A 16,626-nucleotide genomic window follows, 5' to 3' on the forward strand; every position below is an offset into this window, starting at 1 on the left:
TGCAGAAGAATGAATAAGTGACTTAGAAGATATGATAAGAGAATTCACCCAATCAGAACAGCAGACAGAAAAGCAAGAGAAAAAAAGAAGAAAAAAAAAAAAAACAATGAAAGCAGTATAAGGGATCTATGGGATAATATATTACATTCCAATCTATGCATAATAGGGGTCACAGAAGGAGAATAAAAAGCAAAAGGGATTGAAAAGTTATTTGAAGAAATCATGACTGAAAATATCCCAAACCTAAAGAAGCAATCAAATATCCAAGTACAGGAAGCACAGAGAGTACTCAAGAAGAAGAACCCAAGTAGACCTACACCAAGACATATTAAAATTAAGATGGTGAAGTTTAAAGATAAAGAAATTATACTAAAGGCAGCAAGAGAAAAATGAATTGTTAGTTATAAGGAAAACCCCATAAGGCAATCTGTTGGTTTCTCTTCACCAACACTGCCAGCCAGAAGGGGGTGGCAATATATATTAAAACTTCTGAATGAGAGAAAGCTGCAACCTAGGAAAATTTATGCAGTAAGGCTGTACTTTAGAATAGAAAGAGAAAGAATTTCACAGATAAGCAAAAACTAAAAGAATTCAGCAATACTAAACCTATGCTAAAGGAAATAATGGAAGGTTTACTCTAAATAGAAAATAAGCAGAGGACAAGGGCAAAGATGGTGGAGTAGAAGGACACTTGTAGCTCACCCTCTCCCACAAATACACCAAGACTGATATCCATGAACCCACCCATCCAATCAGAACAATTGCTGAACTTTGACAGAACATTGCCTTCTTCAAAAGACAAAATACATTGCAAATTGAGTAGGAGAAAAGAAAAAAAAAAGGAAGAGAAAGTAAAATAGTGGGGAACCGGTCCTGCAGGGAGAGAGTGACAAAAGAGAAATAGCATTCATTTGCTAGGTCTCCTTCACTCCAAAGGAGAGGTCAGTGGGAGGGAGGGGGAACTTCCAAGGTTTGGATCTGGATGGAATGGCCTTTGACTGACAGAACTAAGTTAAGTGGGCACAAAGGATCCCTGTAATCCCCAGGCATAGACATCAACCAGCAGGGTTGGGACAGGACAGGCTGCCCGAGCCAGGAAAAGGACATGGGCCAACTCTACAGAGGCAAGCTTGCGGGACTTCAGTGAGCTATGTCCCATAGCTAGGGGGATATACAGATCAGAAAAGCCTGGGTCCCTCATAAAATACACAGACACACACACACACACACACACACACACACACACACACACAAAGCAACACTGCACACACACACACACAAAGCAACACAACAGTGCCCTAGGGAGAGGGGCACTGTAGCATTTGTCTCTGCAGACCCATGGCACCATTATTGGTGTATCCTTGGGAGAAGAGAGGCAGGGCTTAATGACAACCACCATATTCTCCAGTGTGCAGCTCCCAAGTGAAAGTGGGGTTGAAACCTGAAGCTATACCTAGGGTTCGGCAACCTCATAGGTGAGAGTGAGATTTGTTTACAGCCCCAGACAGAGGGAAACTTTCTGCAAATGTGCCTCTGTGGACTCATGCTTCTAAGAGAAATGAATAAAAAGCAGAGATTTGGCACAGAGCAGGGGCAAGGGCTAGTGAGGCCATTTTCCCTGATCCAGGGACATGACTGGTGGGCCTCTAGAATCAGTGAGTGGAATTCAGGCAGCAGGGTGAGGATAGGGTCGGTGACAACAACAGAACAAAAAGGAGGCCCCACTAAATAGCCAGGGCATGCTCTTGCCACCAGAACGCTGGCCACACCCCCAACCAAAGTAATAACAGGCAAAAGGGAATGAAGGAAGACTTGGCAACTACCCGTAAGTAAGAAAGAACTCTCAACAAAATTATAAGGGCACACAGTCTATTGAGAAATATATCCATATTTTCTTTAATTTTTACTTTAATTTTTTTATATTTTATTCATTAACAAAATTTTTCTTTAAAATATTTTTATTAATTTTTAAAATTGATTTCAATTTGATTTTTATTTGTTTTGTTCTTCTGTTATTGATTATACAGTTTTCAATTTTTTTTATTTTGCATTTCTTTTTCATAGATTTATTTCTGCATCCACTTCAGATAAGTAAATGAATAAATAAAACCTTTCAGGGCCAGAGTAGATAACTGATACTTCATAATCCATAGTTCCAAAGAAAGATGAGCAAGATAAAAACCAAATAATCACTCCCAATTAAAAGAACAAGAGAAATTCCCTGAAAGAATAATCAATAAAACAGACTTTGATAGTCTGCTACATCATTATTTCAAAAAATGACTGATCACAGTACTGAAGGAACTAAAACAAATTGTGCATAGAGATAGAGAATATGTCAAAAAAAATAAATTAACACTATAAAAAAGAGCCACATAAAATTGGAAAACCCATTTATTGAAATGAGAGCTAGTGGGCTAGATAATACAGAGGAACAAATAAGTGACTTAGAAGACAGGAAAACAAAATCACCTAATCAGAACAGCAGAGAGAGAGAAAAAAACAATGTAAACGATATGTGACCTATGGTATAATATAAAGTGTGTCAATCTATGCATAATTGGGGTCCCAGAAGGAGAAGAAAGAGCAAAAGGGATTGAAAAGGCATTTAAAGAAAAAATAACTGAAAACTCCCCAAACCTAAAGAAGTAATCAGATATCCAAGTACAGGAAGCACAGAGGGTCCAAAACAAGAAGAAACCAAACATAACCACACCAAGACATATTATAATCAGGATGACCAGTTTTCTACTGAAAGGGAAAAAAAAGTAATTGGAAAGGTGATAACTACAATGAATAACAATAGGATAAACATGAAATTGTAAGAGAGACGTCTAAATCATTAAGAATGGGAGAGGGAAGCAAGTAAATTAAGAGTATTTTTCTTTTTTTCTTTTTCTTTTTCTTTTTGGCAGGATGGTTTGAACTTATATCACTATCTGTTTAAAACAAACAGACATAGTAATGGGTTAGTATATGTAAAAACCAGAGTAACCACATGACCAAAACTTACAACGGAGACACACACAAAATAAAACAGAGATAATACAAGGAAAATTATCAAACCACAAAAAGAAAAAAGAAAGAAACAAAGAGGAAATAACAAATCAACTGCAAAACCAAGTTCAAAATGGCAATAAATAGAAGTCTATCAATGATTACTGTAAATGTCAATGGAATAAATGCTCCAATAAAAAGACAGAGTGGTATATTGGAAAATAAAACAACAGCATACCATATGCTGTATACAAGAGACACACTTTAGGGAGAAGAAGAGACTTAGAGTGAGAATGAGAGGATTGAAAATGATATTCCATGCAAATGGAAAAAAAAAGAAAAAAAGGTAGGAGTAGCAATACTGATTATAGACAAAATAACTTAAAAACTAAAGCCATAAATAAAGATAAACAGGGCACTATATAATGATTGAAGGCAAAATGCAAGATGAGGATAGTATACATGTTAACATACAAGAACAAAACATAAGAGAACCTAAATACATAAAATGAATACTAACAAATATAAAGAGAGAAATCTATGGGAACACAATCATGGTAGGAGATTATAACACCCCATTCACATCACTTGACAGGTTCTTCTGACAGAAAGATAAAGGCAACACAGCAACTAAATGATACAATGGAACAATTAGACTTGGTTGATATTTTCAGAATATTACATCCCCCCAAATTACAATATACATTCTTTCCAGTGCACATGGAACACTTTCTAGGATGGACCATGCACTTGGGCACAAAATAAGACTCAACAATTTTAAGAAGATAGTAATTATTTTAAGCATTTTGTTCTGAACACAATGCCATGAAACTAGAAATCAACTACAGCAAAACAAAGGAGAAAAAAACAACAGCATGATGATTAAACAACATGATACTAAGAAACCAATAAGTCAATGATAAAATCAAAGAAGAAATTAAAAAATACTTTGAGACAAATGACAAAAATCACAACCACACAAAATCTATGGGATGCAGCAAAAGCAGTCCTAAGAAGAAAGTTCATTGCAATAAAGGCCTTCTTCAAAAAAGATAAACAATCTTAAATAAGCAACCTAACCAACCAACTAAAAGAATTAGAAAAAGAAGAGCAAACAAAACCTAAAGTCAGCAGAAGGAAGAAAACAATAAAGATCAGGGAGGAAATAAATAAAATAGAGATTTAAAAAATAGAAAAAGTCAATCAAACGAAGAGATGGTTTTTTGAAAGTGTAAATAAAATTGACAAACCTCAGGCTTAGCTCACAAAGAAGAGAAAAGACAGAGCACAAATTATCAAAATAAGAAAGGAAAATGGAGAAATTACAACCAATACCACAGAAATTCAAAATATCATATGAGAATACTGTGAACAACTTTATGGAAAATAAATGAATAACCTTGAAGAAATAGACAAGTTTCTGGAAACATACAGTCCACATGACTGAATCAAGAAGAAATTGACCACTAGAACAAACCGATCACTAGAAATGAAATTGAATAAGTATTAAAAAAAAAAAAACAGAATATTTACATAAACTCAGAATATTTACATAATCTAAAATTAATAGATGCTTAAAAATAGTGGGTGAAATTTTGATGAAGAACAGAATATTTACATAATCTCAAGTTACTGGTTAGTCAGAAAGGAAAAAAGAACTTTATAGGGAAGAAACCTAGTAGACACCACCTAATGCAGTGATGAACTTAACATCACCCATAAGTGGAAAAACTGACATCTTGTGCCATCTAAAGTAACACTTTGGGAAGAACATAGCATCACTGATGCCTGTTGTGCTCCTGCTAACAATACATGACATGGAACTAGTCATGAGGCAATACCAAAAACTATAAAATGGACACTATAAAATTAATGACATGTGTTCTTCAAAAATCATAAGATCATGAAAGAAAAGAAATGTTGAAAATTGTTCCATACTAAAGGAGAATAAAAGTACAAATCAAATGAATACTATTTTTCAATATCTGAGCACAGATATTAGATATTATAGATATAATATTAGACATTATAACTCCTATAAGAACAAAAAGTCATGATTAAAATTTTAAAGGAAGATATGCAAAAGTCTCATCCAATAGAAAATAATAAGAAAGAACTTACTTTAAAAAAAAAGGAATGGAAAACCTGAAGTTGAAAAGTATAACTGAATTTAAAAATTTGCCAGAAAAATGATAATGTCAAGAGAATGACAGAGAAGACATTTGGAGAAAATCTTTTCAAAAGGCACATATGATAAAGGACTGTTATCTTCAATATACACAAAACACTTAAAACTCAACAGTGAAACAAAAATACCTGATTAAATGTAGCCAAAAGTCATTAACAGACATCTCAACAAAGAAAATACACAGAAGGCAAATAAACATATCAAAAAATGTTCCGCATCATATGTCATTAGGCAAATGGAAACAAACCTGTTAGAACACCCGAAATTCAGGACACTGACAGCACCAAATCCTGGTGAGGATGTGGATCTATAGCAATTCTTATTCACTGCTGATGGGAATGCAAGATGGTAGGGAATCTGTGGAAGACAGTTTGGCATCTTCTTAAAAAGCTAAACACTCATGCACAATATAATCCAGCAGTTGCACTCCTTGGTATTTACCAGAAGGAGTTGAAAACTTATGTCCACACAAAAAACAATATATAGATGTTTAGAGCAGCTTTATCCATCATATCCAAATCTTGGAAGCAACCAAGATGCTCTTCATTAGGTAATGGGTAAACAAACTGTGGTACAGCTGGACAACAGAACAATATTCTATGCTAAAAACAGATGAGCCATCAAGGTATGAAAAGACATGGAAGAAATTTGAATGCTTTTTTTTTTTTTTGAATGGCTATTACTAAGTGAAAGAAGCCAATTGGAAAAGGCTACATATTGTATGATTTCAACTATGTAATATCTTAGAAAAGGCAAAACCATATGGACAGTAAAAAGACTGATGGTTGCCAGGGATTTTGGATGGGAGAGCTGAATCGGCAAGCAATGAAGATTTTGAAGCTGGTGAAAATACACCATTTGATACTATAATAATGCATGTATGTCATTACACATTTGTCCAATTCCACAGAATGCACACCAAGAGTGAAACTTAATAAAAACCATGAGCTTCAGGTGATAAAGATGTGTCATTATTGGTTCATCAACAGTAACAGATAGAAAAGTCCCCCACCAGAGTGGCCTAATAGGGAAGTTTGTGCAAGTATGGGGACAGAGCATATGGACAATCTCTGTACCTTCCTCTCAGTTTTGATGTGAATGTAAAACTGCTCTTGGAAAACATCTATTTAAAGTTTTACTAGTCATAACCACAGAGAATATATGCTTTGCAGGAAAAGCAGTCCTAGGAGGGAAGCTCATAGTAATACAGGACTTCCTCAAAAAAGAAGAACAATCTCAAATAAACATTCTAACCTACTAGCTAAAAGAATCAGAAAAACGAAGAGCAAACAAAAGCAAGTCAGCAGAAGAAAGAAAATAAGAAAGATCATGGAGGAAATAAATAAAGATTAAAAAACAATGGAAAAAATCAATATACCAAGAGCTGGTTTTCTGAAAGAGTAAACAAAATTGACACATCTCTGGCCAAGCTCATGAAGAAGAGAAAAGAGGGAGCAGAAATAAACAAAATAAGAGAGGAAAATGGAGAAATTACAAATACCAAAATATACAAAATGTCATATGAGAATACTATGAACAAATATGAGGAAATAAAATGGATAACCTAGAAGAAATGGACAAGTTTCTGGAAACATAGTGTCCACCAAGACTGAATGAAGAAGAAATTGACCACTTGAACAAAACAATCAGGAGAAATCAAATTGAATTAGAAATAAAGGCTTACCTAGAAACAAAAGTCCAGGAACAGAAGGCTTCACTGAGGAATTTGACCAAACATACAGAGAACTCATAACAGTCCTTCTTGAACACTTGCAGTAGACTGAAAAAGAGAGAGTACCTCCAAACTCATTCTATGAAACCACCATTAGCCTGATACCAAAAACAAAGGTACTACCAAAAAACAACATTCTGTACTAATATCACTGGTGATCATAGATGCAAAACTCCTCAACAAAATATTAGCAGAGTCCAACCGCACATAAAAGAGATCATACACCATGATCAATTTGGATTCATCCCAGGAACACAAGGATGCTGCAACATACATGAATCAATCAATGTAATGCATCTCAACAAGAGAAAGAAAAAAAAACACACACACAATCATCTCAATAGATGCAGAAAAATCATTTGATAAAATTCAACACTAATTTATGATAAAACACATTACCAAAGTGGTTATAGAGGGAACACATCTCAACATAATAAAAGCTTTTTTAAAACTTTTTAAAATTGTTATAGTCATTTTACAATGTTGTGTCACATTCCAGTTTAGAGCACAATTTTTCAGTTGTACATGAACATACATATATTCATTGTCACATTGTTTTTTGCTGTGAGCTTCCACAAGATCTTGTATATATTTTCCTGTGCTATATAGTATAATCTTCATAAAGGACAAGGTTGTCACTCTCACCACTTGTATTCAATATAGTCTTGGAAGCCCTAGCCACAGCAATCAGGTAAGAAGAAAGAAATAAAAGGGATCCAAATAGGAAAAGGAAGAGGTAAAATTGTAACTATATGCAGATGACATGATACTGTATACAGAAAAATTTGAAAGTTTCACACAAAACTTCTAAAACTAATAAAAGAATTTGGCAAGGTAACAGATACAACGTTAATGGACAAGAATTGGTTGCATTTCTTTATACTAATAATGAATAATCAGGAAAAGAATTTAAAGAAACACTCCCTTTTAAAATAGCACTCAAAGTAATAAAATATCTAATAATTAATTTAATCAAGGAGGTGAAAATTTTATAAATGAAGGACAATGAAACATTGATTAAGGAGATTAAAGAAAACCTGAAAAAATGGAAAGATATCCCATGCACCTGGATTGGAAGAAAAATATTGTTAAAATGCTCATACTGCCCAAGGCAATTTACAGATTTAATGCAACCTGTATTAAATTAACTATGACATTCTGCACAGAAATAGAACAAATAATATTAAATTTTATATGGAATCACAAAACACACAAAATTGCCAAAGCATAGCTGAAGAAAAAGAATAAGGCTGGAGAAATAACCCTCCCAGGTTTCAGAAAAGACTACAAGCTACACTAATTAAAACAGCATAGTATTAGTACAAAAACAGAAATATGGATCAATGAAACAGGATAGAAAGCCTAGAAATAAACCCAGAAAACTTTGGTCAATTAATCTTCAACAAAGGTGGCAAGAACATACAATGGAATAAACAGAGTCTCTTCAGCAAATGGTGTTGGAGAAACTGGAGAGCAGCATGTAAATCAATGAAGTTAGAATACTCCCTTACACCATACACAAAAATAAATGCAAAATGGATTAAAGACTAAAACATAAGACAAGACGCAATACACATCCTAGAAGTAATCATAGGCAAAACATTATCTCGCATGCATCTCAACAATGTTCTACTAGGGCAGTCTACCCAAACAATAGAAATAAAAGCAAAACTAAGCAAGTGGGATATAATTAAACTTACAAGCTTTTGCACAGCAAAGAAAACCATAAACAAAACAAATCGGCAACTTATGGAATGGGAGAAAATATTTGCAAAAGATGAATCTGGCAATGGCTTGGTCTCCAGAATATATAAACAGCTCATATGACTTAATAAGGAAAACAAACAACTCAATCCCAAAATGAGCAGAAGACCTAAACAAGCAATTCTCCAATGAAGACATATAAATGCCCAATAGGCTCATGAAAAAATGCTTAAAATAACTAATTATCAGAGAAATGTAAATCAAAACTACAATGAGATATTATCTCACACTAGTCAGAATGGCCATCATTCTAAAGTCTACAAATGAAAAATGCTGGAAGGGGTGTGGAGAAAAGGGCACCCTAATACACTGTTGGTGTCAATGCAGTTTGGTGCAGCCATTGTGGAAAACAGAATGGAGATTCCTAAAAAGACTAAAAATACAAATAACTTATGATGCAACAATCCCACTCCTGGGCAATTGTACAAAGGGAATGCTAAATCAAAAATACGTCTACACATCCTACAGCCAGCATAGTACTCAATGGTGAAAAACTCAAAATCTTCCCACGAAAATCTGGAACAAGACACGATTACCCACTATCACCACTCCTATTCAACATAGTCTTGAAAGTCCTAGCCACAGCAATCAGGCAAGAGAGAGAAATAAAATGGATCCAAATTGGAAAAGAAGAGGTAAAATTGTCTCTATAGGCAGATGACATGATATTATATATAGAAAACCCAAAAACTACTAGAAATAATCGCAGAAATCAGCAAGGTAGCAGGTTACAAGATTAGGATTCAAAAATAAATTTCATTTCTTTACACTAATGATGAATCAACAGAAAAAGAATGTAAATAATAAATCCCCTTTAAAATAGCCCCAAAGTAATAAAATACCTAGGAGTAAATCTAACCAAGGCAGTGAAAGACTTCTACACAGAAAACTATAAAAAGCTGATGAAGGAAATTAAAGAAGACTTTAAAAAAATGGAAAGATATCCCATGCTCCTGGATTGGAAGAATCAATATTGTTGAAATGGTCATATGCCCAAGGCAATCTACAGATTTAAGGTGATCCTTATCAATTTACCCAGGACATATTTCACAGAAGTAGAACAAATCATAATAAAATTTACATAACCATGTTTAATAAAAGCTATTTTTGACAAACCTACAGCCAGCACAATACTCAATGGTGAAAAACTGAAAACCTTCCCACAAATATCTGGATTGCAGTTGGACCAAAAAAAAAATTATTAAGAAGAACATGATTAGAACAGCTGGTACAATTTGAATATGAACTGTAGCATACATAATAATACTGAATAAGTATTAAGTATCCTGATTTTGATAAATATATTGTGATTGCATAAGAGAAAACCTATATCTTAAAAAATAGTCACTGAATTTGAGACACGATTTCTATAAATTATACTCAGATCATTCAGAAATAGATATGCCCAGGAGTGGATCATGTGGTAAGTCTATTTTTAGTTTTTTCAGACATATCCATACTGTTTTCCATAATGGCTGCACCAAGCATATGATCTAGCAATCCCACTCCTGGATATATATAAAGAGGGAACTCTAAATTGAAAAGATATATGCACCCCAATGTCCATAGCAGCACAATATACAATAGCCAAGATGTGGAAACATCCTAAATGTCCATTGATATATGACACTATAAAGAAGCGGTGTTATATTTATACAATGGAATACTATTCAGCCATAAAAAAGAATACTATCATAACATGAATGGATATAGAGATCATCATTCTTAAGTGAAGGAAGCCAGAAAGAGAAAGAATATATATGGTATCACTTATATGTGAAATCTAAGAAATGAAAGAAAAGGAACACAGTAATGAACTCATCTACAAAGTAGAAACAGACTTGCAAGCAAAGTAAATATTCTTATGGTTACTGGGGGAAAGCGAGTAGGAAGGGATAAATTTGGGAGTTTGTGATTTGCAAATGTGGGCCACAATATATAAAAACTGGATTAAAAAAACAAATTTCTTCTGTATAGCACAGGGACCTTTATCTCCTTCTGCTTCTTTTCCAATTTGGATCTCTTTTATTTCTTTTTCTTGCCTGAGTGCAGTGGCTAGGCCTTCCAAGATTATGTTGAATACAAATGGGGAGAGTGGACAACTTTGCCTTTTCCCAGATTTTAGTAGGAAGGTTTTCAGCATTTCACTATTGAGTTCTAGGCTGGCTGTAGGTTTGTCATAAATAGCTTTTATCATGTTGAGATATGCTCCCAATAAGCCCACTTTGGTGAGAATTTTTATCATAAATTGGCATTGAATTTTATCAAATGCTTTTTCTGCATCTATTAAATTCAAATAAGAAATTATATGGAACCACAAAAGACCTAGAATTGCCAAAGCATTGCTGAAGAAAAAGAAAAGAGGCTGGAGGAATAACTCTCCGAGACTTCAGGCAATACTACAGAGCTACACTAATCAAGATAGTATGGTATTGGTACAAAAACAGACATATGGAACATTGGAACAGAATAGAGAGCCCTGAAACGAACCCACAAAATTTTGGTCTACTAATCTTCAACAAAGGAGGCAAGAATATTCAGTGGAATCAAGAGAGTCTCTTCAGCAAATGGGGTTGTTAAAACTGGACAGCAGCATGTAAAGCAATGAAGCTAGAACACTCCCTTACATCATACAAAAAAATAAACTCAAAATGAATCAAAGACTTAAACATATGACACGATACAATAAACCTCCTAGAGGAAAATATAGGCAAAACATTATCTGACATACATCTCAAAAATATTCTCCTAGAACAGTCAACCCAAGCAATAGACATAAATGAAAAATAAACAAATGGGACCTAATAAAATTTACAAGCTTCTGCACAGCAAAATAAACCATAAGTAAAACAAAATGACAACCTAGTGAATGGGAAAAAATTTTTGCAAATGAAATTGACAAATGCTTGATCTCCAGAATATATCAGCATCTCACACAATTTAATAAGAATAAAAACAAACAACACAATCCAAAATGGATAGGAGACCCAAATAAGCAATTCTCCAAGGAAGGCATGCAAATGGTCAGTAGGCACATGAAAAAAAGCTCAATATCACAAATTATCAGAGAAATGCAAATCAAAACTAAAATGAGGTATCACCCCAAACAAGTCGGAATGGCCATCATTCAAAAGTTCACAAATGACAAATGCTGGAAAGGCTGTGGATAAAAGGGAACCCTCCTACACTGCTGGAGAGAATGCAGTTTGGTGCAGCCACTGTGGAAAACAGTATGGAGATTCCTAAAAAGATTAGGATTAGACAACATATGACCCAGGGTACCACACGGGCATATATACAGAAGGAACCCTACTTCAAAATGACACTTGCACCCCAATGTTCATAGCAGAACTATTTACAATAGCCAAGACACAGGAAGAGCATAAACGTCCAACAACAGATGACTGGATAAAGCAGATGTGGTATATTTATAAAATGGAAAACTATTCAGACATAAAATCTGACAAAATAATACCAATTGAAGCAACATGGATGTTACTGGAGAATACTGTTCTGAGCGGATTAAGCCAGAAAGAAAAAGAAAAATACAATATGAGATCACTTATATGTGTAAATATATATATATATAACAGAGACAGACTCATAGACATAGAATAAAAACTTCTGATCAAAGGGGAATGGGGGTGGGAAAGGACTGGGATATCAAAATATAGAAAATATACACAAGACTGTACTGTGTAGCACAGGGAAATATATACAAGATTTTTTGTTGGCTAAAAAAGAAGAGAAATGTCAATGAATGTATATATGCACATGCATAAGAGAAAAATGGTGCTCTACACTGGAATTTGAGACAAAATTGTAAAATGATTATGAATCAATAAACAGTTAAAAACAAAAAGAAAATTTAGTGGATGAGATAATAGCATGGCTAAAGACAGGAATTTGCAGACTAGATAATGAAGAGGGACTTAAAAGTGTTTGAGAAGACATGAGAACACAAAACTGTCAGTAAAAAGATGACATACAAATTCAAGTGTAAACCAATGCAAACATTGCTGTTGAAACATGGGAAAAGACAAAGAATGCAAGGTTAGGACATATAGGATTCCCAGATGAAAAAGAAAGATTATAAAAGAATAAGAAAAAAACAAAAAAAGGGCTGGAAATGTATTCGAAAAATATCAGACTGGAATTTGCTGAAAGCCAAGAAACAATCATCTATACGAAATCAGGAAGCAAACAGCTTCCAAAGAAGGCGGAATCCCAATAGACTTACAAGCAGCTGTATTATCATTGAAATCATCAAAGTTCATGTTCAACCCAATGATTTTAAATACACCTAGAGTAAAGCAACTTAGTCACAACAGAATCTCCAGAGGGGTTTCAGCTGATATCCCGACAGAAATATTGAAGGACAGGAAGGAGTGCCAAGAAATAGACCAAATCCTGAATGAGAAAAAGCTGCAAACTAGCGTAGCCTATGCCACAAGACCGCCCTTTAAAATAATGGCAGAAGTAGAGAAATTCACAGACCAGCAAAACTTAAAACAATTCAGCAGTTCTAACCTTATCCTAAATGAAAGATTGAGATTTCTACCCTGAATAGAAAAGAAGCAAGACGAAATCGAAATAAGAAAACCGTCATTGGAAATGTAAGAAGAGCTATGACTTGCAGAGAATAAACAAAAAGAAGGCAAGGAGGACATCAAAACCCTAAAGATGGGATAGGGTAGCAGGAAAACATTGGTGAGTTTCAGCACTATACTAAGTGAATCAGCTTATATGACCCTCTGTTTGAAGCAAATGGAGAGATGCATGGCCTAATGTGTTTGTAAAACAAAGAACAAGCAAACACACAATCAAACAAACAAACACCAAAACAGTACGGTTGGATGATATATATCCAAAGAACCATGATAATTCAAAAGAAAATACTCAAAGGGATGTCAAAGAGCTTTCAGCACGCATCGACACAGTATTGCTGCTTTCATGTACACAACAGACTTGTATTCAGAAAACAGATGCGTGCAATAATATTCAAAAATATTGATTCATAAGAGGAAATCGTGACCTAAACCAAATGCCTATTTTGAATAAAATCGATTCGTATTCCATGATATAGATTTACTAGTCTTCCAATAGGAAGAATGAATGGCCTATTCGACCCTACATAGAGAATAAATGGCATATGCCTTTAACAAAGACAAGTAGCTCTACAAAACTGCACTAAGAACAAAAGAGACAGACAGTAAATTGCACATTGTGATTGGATTAATTTCTAGGAATTTCAGCCCCCATGAATCAAATGGATCCATTTTCTGGGAGTGTGGGTGTTTCAGCCGAAAAGCAACAGACGGATATGTATTCTGGGTGAAAGGCTATTACACAAACATAAGATTCCTATAGTGGGGTCTTTTTGTACTTTTAACTGTGAGAAAAGTTAAAGATGTGTGGAACCATAAAATTAACATGAACACACTTCCCTATTTTGTACTGTGTATAGAGTTCTGAACTAAAGGAAAGAGGGTAGGAAATAAAGGACCATGGGACGCTATTGGAGAGAATCACTTTTATCTTAGGAATCTCTAGTCTGATGCAGCCCCTCCCCCAACACTGGAAAGATGCAGCAAATATTGGGGATGGCAGTTACCGGTTGCATTCCAGATGGAATATTGGTGTGTTCAACCAGGCTTGTTGTGGCTGGTGGATCCAAGTTAACTGGACAGAGCTCTGTGGGTGGATCAGTGTCATGAAGGGACTGCCACCCTCTGTGGAGCTTGGCTTAGGTCTAATTTTCGGAAAGATTTGTAAGTTCGAGATACTGCTGCTTCCCAATGGACTGAGATCACGGGTCAGTTTCAAGAAACTGAAAAGACAGACTGTGGAAGATCTGCCTGTCATCAGCATACTGGTGAGGCTGTGAGGTAATTTCAGATTTGCCCAGTGCTGTAGAAGTCGACTTTATTGAAGACACGAAGAGAAGCTGGCAGAAAACCTGGCTGCACAGATTGAGGAGAGATGCGAACACATTGATGAGAGTTGTTCTGCTACAATGGAGAATACTGGCATGGAGACTTCTTTAGAGAATACCAGGCTTGAAAGACTCACGAGTCATGTTGAGCCTCACTGATACCAGCAGAAACATGTGGAGGGTCAACGTTTACTTGAGGAAGGTACTCAATTCTCTGCTCCAAGAAGTGGTCCAAGATTCCTGACGTCTAAAAGAGAAGAAATGGCAGGGATGATAAAACCGTTCATGTTCTTGGAAGGGTTTGTGAGAATCCACACGTCCCAAGGGGCATTTAAAAATCACACAGACCACAGAGCATGAGGCCCTGGTAAGCTTTCCCCGGGGTTGGGCCTAGATATCAAGAAATTGCTCTTTCCTCCCCTCCACTCAGGCATCCATTTCAAAGGATCAGCACTTGAGCTGCAATGAAGCCAGTAGGAGAAAAGCAAGCCACTCCTATGTACAGTGTTCCTCCAACTTCACACTTTGTGCACAACACTTAAATCCTCAAAGATCAAATACTGTCGGTTATAATAGATAGGAATAGAATAGATAGCTCACACAAAGAAATGATGAACTTAGCCTAGTTTCAGCAAATGCTGGGGTTACATCTAACTTGGTGTGAAGGGAGTGTGGTAAGTGAGGGGAATCTCTGACTGAACTTGATATATATTAGGCCTCAGTTTTTCTAGACAGTATAGGTAACAGTTATAAGTCAGTTAGTGAAGTGAACTGTAAAAGTCGCCATAGACATGTAAGGACACATGATATGTGGACCATCTTTTCACTTCATTGAAGCCCCAGGTGCAGTATATCATGTTGTTGCATAATTTGTTGGGTTAAACTACTTTACCCAACATGATCAACCGATTGTTCCCATGGTTGATAGAAGAGCACCTGGTTCTCAAAAGCAGAGCAAAACTGCAGCAGTTTTCTCATAGCTATAATGCCTCTAGGAGTTTTGGAACCAAGAATACATATAAATATGGTGTTTTAGTTTAATTGGGTTTCCCTAGAGAGAAATGTTTCCCCTTGAAATGACCACATTGGCCAGTATGTGTCATTGGGCGGAAAGTGCCGCACATGCAGAAGGGAAACCCAGGATGGGGGTTATTTCATGGTTCCAATAGTTATTCCATGGTTCCTGTTGGTGTTGTAGGTATCAACAGTAAAGATTTGACCTGTCCCCTTCATCATTTTGGACTGCTACTGTACATTCTATCTGTCTATTTTTCCTTTACACCTGACAAAATTGTAAAAGAACTTCACAAGTCTGGCTTGTAATTAGATTTAGTATGTTTCAAAATCTAACTTCATTTTCATATAAATCCCAAAATATGTAAATCAATTCTATTAACCTTTTGAAAGACTGCAACTGAGGTATTAACACAATGTCAAAACTGTAGTCTTCGAAAAAACCCTCCCACCATGGCTGTATAGAAAACAGAGATAAGCAAGAATCACATTTCTGTGAGTTATATATGGAATGTGTTGATTTCTTGATGCCCAGTTGGCAGGGTACCAGTGCCAACTATGCTCACTCGTTCCCATGTACACAGCAAGATAAACATCCACTCACAAAGCCCTTGGTTCAGGACACATGCTGAAGAGTGGTCCCTTAGTTCCAAGAGAGAATGAGGCATCAGAAAACCTGGGAGGAGGAGAAGGCAAAGTAGAGAATGGAAATCAGTGCAGTACCTGACGTCTGGTGATGGAGCAGCAAAGGTGAAACTCTGTTTTACTTGGACACACAATCTCAAGCAGAAAGGACACATGGGATTGAAAGCGATGTGCTGAGTGTTAGAAGCATGCCCAGCAAATACTTGGCTGACAGAACTCAAAGAAATCAGCACAAAATATCCCCACAATTGATTCTGAGACCAAGATCCGAGCTGCCAAATTTGAGCTAGCATTGGCTGCGGAAAATGAGGTATAGGGCTATCCATAATGTCACACGCTGTGTCTCAGGGA

At 35.6% G+C, this 16,626-nt stretch overlaps 1 long non-coding RNA gene across 1 annotated transcript in view; it reads right to left on the reverse strand.

Moving 5' to 3' along the window:
* Positions 1-8,277: 8,277 nt before the first annotated feature.
* The window catches only part of LOC141579447 (uncharacterized), a 66,306-nt gene continuing 57,957 nt past the window's right edge, over positions 8,278-16,626 (reverse strand). The window contains exon 7 of the long non-coding RNA XR_012510898.1: positions 8,278-14,863. This is a non-coding gene — a long non-coding RNA (uncharacterized LOC141579447). The remainder of the gene's footprint in view (positions 14,864-16,626) is intronic.

The sequence above is a fragment of the Camelus bactrianus genome, chromosome 2 (genome assembly GCF_048773025.1).
Source record: "Camelus bactrianus isolate YW-2024 breed Bactrian camel chromosome 2, ASM4877302v1, whole genome shotgun sequence".
Lineage (NCBI taxonomy): Eukaryota > Metazoa > Chordata > Mammalia > Artiodactyla > Camelidae > Camelus > Camelus bactrianus.